Source organism: Botryllus schlosseri, chromosome 4 (genome assembly GCF_051294905.1).
Source record: "Botryllus schlosseri isolate E-star chromosome 4, Bs_hap1, whole genome shotgun sequence".
Classification (NCBI taxonomy): Eukaryota; Metazoa; Chordata; class Ascidiacea; order Stolidobranchia; family Styelidae; genus Botryllus; species Botryllus schlosseri.
Window position 1 is genome coordinate 29,293,714 of NC_137239.1, and position 6,000 is coordinate 29,299,713.

General features: G+C 40.6%; 1 long non-coding RNA gene across 1 annotated transcript; it reads left to right on the forward strand.

The window, feature by feature from the left end:
• Positions 1-2,149: 2,149 nt before the first annotated feature.
• Positions 2,150-3,169, forward strand: LOC145437747 (uncharacterized). The gene is made up of 3 exons (XR_013914729.1): positions 2,150-2,355; positions 2,915-3,006; positions 3,069-3,169. It is a non-coding gene; the product is annotated as an uncharacterized LOC145437747 (long non-coding RNA).
• Positions 3,170-6,000: the final 2,831 nt, after the last annotated feature.

Genomic DNA, 6,000 nt, shown 5'->3' on the forward strand with positions numbered 1-6,000 from the left:
ATAGTCTGCCTCCTGTGTTTGATGACTTTTTCATACCTGTTAAAAATGTCCATTTCCATTACACGAGATCCTCGTCAAAAGGAAATAGCTACTTACCCCCACCCAATAGCAACCTAACTAAGAGATCTATCGACTACTCGGGACCTATCATCTGGAATGCATTACCACCACATATCCGTGAATTGCCTTATAATAGATTCAAAAAAGACCTACTTGATCACCCCATGTCGTTATACCACTAACACTGTTGCCCTACCTCGCCCAGACATTGCTTCATTGATCATTTGCTACCATCGTTTAATTTTTCTTCTTTCCTTTTTTAACTAAACACTTTTACAGCCAGACTGTTCAGAGTCAAGTGTACCTTTTGTTCGGGAACTAGCGTTACCGTGGTGAAAAGTTTCTATAATGACCTCTGTTGGAGGTGAAATGTGTGCGTACTCTGCCGGTTTTGGCCACTACCGGTAACATGGCTTAATATTTAATGACAAAACCGATGTACCAGTGTGCTTACGTGATGAACATTGTGATATGAGGTGGTCTCGTAGTAACAAATAACGGTAGATACTTCATAGTACGAGGTAGAGTTGGGATCAGGTCACTATCTTCGAGTCGTAGTAGCAGGTATGAAAAAGTCATCAAACACAGGAGGCAGACTATTGGAGAAATATTTGTGAACAACTTTTGATACTTCGAAGCGATATAGTTCATCAACTCGCAAATTTCGATGCTTACGGTAGTAAGGCGATAAATTGGTACGTAAAGGTACAGATTCCATAGACTACTCCTTGTCGCTTCGACATCTTCCTGTCTTTTCATTGTATCGCATTTTTTGTGGTGTATTGAACTGATAAAATTGCTAATAAACCAATGATGATGATGATGATGATGATGATGAGATCAGCCGTATCGCACGGTTTTGCAGGGTTCGAATTCTGCACAAAAATGTTGTGCATGCATTTCCCCATACTACGATTCCATATTGCAGATGAGAGTGGAAAAGAGAGAAGTAGATGGTTCGTAGCACTGATCTGGAAACCAAAGATTGGAGACGGGTCATTATTCCCACACACCGAGCTAGTTTTGATATTGTGCATTCAATATGCTGCTTCCAAGACAATTTGCAGCAAGTATTTGTGAAAAGCAGTCTGAAACTCTGTCAACAAAAGGAGTTCGTGTATCACCTAAAAATAGTACATTGAGCGCTCTCTCATTCGAAATTTCATGCTGGTGACGTCATATTTTGTGATACGATTGTTGATATACAATGTTCTTTCCAATTCTCTACTAGTTGCTGACGATTACCCCTGACGAGTGTCAGCCGAAAATATTCGGGTTCATTTCAATATGAATATACTATTTAATTATGTATATTGAAGTTCTGTACCTCCAAGAAGCTCTTCAGTCTGAAATAAGGTTTCATGGACCGTCAAAACCTGTAAACTGACATATGAGGATTGTGCAGAGAGGTGGGTTTGAAGGAGAAGGCGTGAAGAAGCATTGTGCGGCAACTGACGTAAGCCTATGCTTAGTGCACAAAAGATTGATCGAGAAGATTAACCAATTGACTCTGTAAAGGCGGGGGACCTTTTGGTGCATCATATCCTTTGATCACTATGTAACTTACATATCAATGACGGTTTGCATTGGCTTATTTCTCTAAATTAAACCTCTGTAGGCCTACTGCATGTACACTTTTGTACCTTTTACCTTGTTGCCTTAGGAATGGTGCGATTGCGAGGTTCATTTTGGCGTCCTGTGTGTGCACCTCCCAATTTCGAAAATTTTATTTGCCGTCTTCGAAAAGTTTAAATGAAATATTCGGTTTGTGAATATGTAAGACACTCTACGACAGAGTTGTTCAAAAATAACTTTTACCGGATTCCAGTGATTCACTGAATAATTTGTCAGGTTACCCTAAAAACGCTGCACATCAAATCTGGTTCAATTCTAACAAATTCCAAGATGACGGTACTTTGCAACGACCGCACCATTCGATATTTTCCGGAACCGGATCTGGAGCTAATTTATGATATTAGAGCAGTTTAAAATTGACGAAGTACACTGCTGGTTATAAGGCATCGAAACTGGTAGCGAGGCTTCAAGTTGCTTTTCAGGAAGGAAATGATCGCGCTTTCAAGCTCGTATAAGAATTGACTCTCTATTCGCATGTATAGTGGTCTTGCTTGTATTCTTGCTCTACGTGACATCGTAGGTCGACATCGTAGATTCTCGAATTTAACTGCGAATTCGTAACTTGCACAATGGCGATAACATTTGGCAATCCTGTTTTATACTGCTTTATCATTGTGGCAGCTGTTGGTATATTTGTCGCAGTGGAAGGAAAAGTCATCGGTAAGTTCCTTTCGATCTTTATTTCAAAGAACAAAATTGGCATACAGTGTTATAATGTTCTTTCCAATCCTCTAATTCTGATAGTTTCTGGCAATTGCCTCTGACGAGTGTCAGGGTGTCAGCCGAAAATATTCGGTTCATTTCGAAATTAATACGATATTCAATTGTAAATTGTAAATTGAAGTTCTGTTCCTCCGAGAAGCTCTTCAAAATTGGCAATATACCGTGAGAACACTTATTGCTATAAATGTAATGCGGGTAACCTCATCTCGTCAATATTCTTCTGATCGGGAAAATTTACGCTAGTGGATTTAGGCTACAATCCTATCTGCAAGTGTCTTAAAAACATATAATTTCTCGTTTCATATGATAGGTCTGGCTCAAGTTTAGCGTATGTGCTGACACTTTGGTAAAATTCATACCACATTCTTGCAGTAGCCTTAGCAACAACACGAAATTCTACCGCCCACAAATTATGCATCTTACTTTGAAATCAACTCAGCCCATGAAAAAAAAAATTGCGGAAATCTAAACTTGTGAATATCAATTACTTTCTCAGTGTGCTCTACCTCAGCGGACTGTCCAGGCGCTCTGTATTGCTACAATCAATGGTGCCGATATCCCATAGTAGACATGGGGTTTTTGTAAGAGGTGATTAGCTGGATTCCAAGAGATAATGTGAGCGCATAAAGGTTTTATCATATTTTCATCAGCAACGACCGCTTAAAAGCAGGAAGATCGTCGGAGAAGCGAGGATTTGCACACTTTCGGATTCTACGAATAAATGGCAATTGAACATTGTCGATGCTGAGAATGGATGAACGCAGGCAAACCTTTTGAGCGAGGGTAGATAGTCAGTAGACACACTTTGGCCATGTCGACTTTAAAGATACTCAGTGAAAGAGATAGATTTCATATATCCAGACGCAAAACTACTACATGTTAATTGAGGTTAGTTGATAAGTCTTAAGAAAACAAAAGTTATTCAATGGGGCCAAGTATAACGATCGACTCTAAAATCAAAATGGCCGATAAATAAATCGAAGTTATCGATGAATTAGAGCAATCTACATTTCCAAGATTCCCATAACAACGTTATTATGGTCATCCAATGCTTTCCTCAAATGATGTCTCGTCTTAATGATAATAGCGAAGTTTTCATTATCCAGCAAGTCAAAAGCAATCTTTACCTTCGCGCTATGCAATTAAAGACAATATGAATACTAGGGATGGTGTGAACCTCCGAAAGGTTCAGGTTCGTGTGAACGCGAACCTTTTTGAAAGGTTCTGTGTGAACGCGAACGTGAACCTCATGACGTCACGTGACGTCATATTGCTAGTTTCAACCTTGAATTTCAATGAAGTGATTGCCTATATTAATGTAGGCTATAGGCCTACTGTACACGATACCTAGCGACGAATAGGGCCACATAATGCCACAATGCCGAAGTAGCCTATATATTTATGTTTTAAACGTCGCCAAATGTATCAACCGAGGCAATCAAATGACATAATAATTCCCTAAAATCAATATATTCCGTCGTATTGCCTACAATTTCCACAAGGACTTGCAAGGGAAGATAAGCTTACGCCTTAACACTAGGCCAGGCCGGACAATGTATTTGGCTTCTGAGTATTGCTACATGGATATTGAACTGCGCGGAAAACGGGTTTCTACTTGCTACAGATATTACCCCATTACCAAGTTATACAGCAGTAGCCAACACGCCAGTCGCACGGATTTGGTTTTATGATACAGGTATACATATGAAGTCAAGATTGACCCCGTACGCCTGCTAGAGAAACCTATATCAATTCATCAATCTCATTGATTGGTTGAAGAAGCATCTTTCGCTGACTACATGTTTGCTCTCGATGTTGTGTGATTGCGGGTCAAGCTCACAGCAGAAAGTCACTAAATATTCACAAACGGAAACTGAATATTTCGAACAATTTTTTGTAAGAAAGCTAGTAAAATTTTTGAGATTGTCAAGGTGCATGCTCGTTTAGTGTTGATTGTTTATGCTGCCAGCGCGATGCATAGAGTTGAAATGCAATAAATTTGAACCAAAGATGTTATAATGAAGTGAAAATTGCTATACGAAAAAAGGTTCACAGTGCAGAACCTACCAAGGTTCTGTTGTGAACGTGAACCTCAAAACTTCCTAGGTTCACACACAGAACACGAACGTGAACCTCACGTTCACACCATCCCTAATGAATACATAGATGGGCTGGATTCTTAGATCAGTATTTGTATGATGAAACATCATTATAATTGAATGTCATGAGGTTGTTGGGCCAACAAGTACAGTATTACAGCGATCAGCGATTACAGCGATTTAAGATCTTACCTGAGCAATAGGTTTCAATGTGTCGATGCCGGTGGTTACAACTCGTCGCTTAGCGCCACATAATGCGGCTTCGCTCAAGGGTATATTCTTAGTTTGATGTTGTTCTTGATATATATCAACGACCAAGCTACATCCGCATCGCTGGAAACCATCCTGTTTGCTGATGACGCGCAGCTCTTTACCTCCCCAGATATAGATATGACTATAGGGGTCGCGGCATTCTTCAATATCACAAAGGGGGCGCGTGTAAAAAGTTTGAGAACCACTGCTGTAGACGATCCCTTCTATAATAGCTGATCCCAACATTTGGAACAGCATACCCGTCATTATTCGAGACCGAAGCTTCAGTCGAATTTAAACAATCTCTGATGGATTATCTTCTAGACACTATGTACTAGTGCGAAGCGCATCGACAAATTCTCTGGTCCTACTCCGATCCTGTTTTTTAAAACTCTGGTCCGACTCCGGTCCGACTTCTATGCCGGATTCTAGAAATGAGCGTGATCCAGCCGAAAAACTCCGTTAGTAATTATCTACTCACAGGATGGTGTTGAATATTAATTGAAACGAAACAATGCAGTCAGGAAATTAACATCTCAAAGATCAAGCCCAACTGTTATCTGAAGTAATTATGCCAACTTGGACTTGGCATGTGGTTTATTTCCATGAACGTTTCACTCTAGCTATTGATTCGAGGGTGGAAGAGGGTAAGGCTGCCCTATTGTTAGTAAGAAGTACTTATCCGGCTCCGATCCGACTTGAACGTTTCACTCTAGCTATTGATTCGAGGGTGGAAGAGGGTAAGGCTGCCCTATTGTTAGTAAGAAGTACTTATCCGGCTCCGATCCGACTTCGGGCGTATCAGAAAAAGTACTAATCCGGCTCCGAACAGGCTCCGTCCAAAAATGAGAAAATACGGCCAATGGAGACCCAATCCGGCTCCGGTCCATGCCTTGCTCTACTATACTCTAAACCAGGGTGGGCCAACTCCAAATGGGTCGTGGGCCACTTGTCAAATTTCGTAGAGGCCGCGGGTCGCATGACCTCAATATCGAGATAAAAATAGGCAACGTGGTTTAGCAGCCACGTTTTGATAACTCTACGTCAGTACAACGCTGTGCTCTCTAACATGGGCCACGGGCATAGTTACCACAAAAGAAATAATAATTTATTGAAGAAATGCAAATACAACAAAAATATCACGATCATCACTTTCATTCTATTTTGAACTATGAGCTGTGCACGATGCCTGACAAACACTCTTCGGCAACTAAAGCAGGGAGCAACGTGT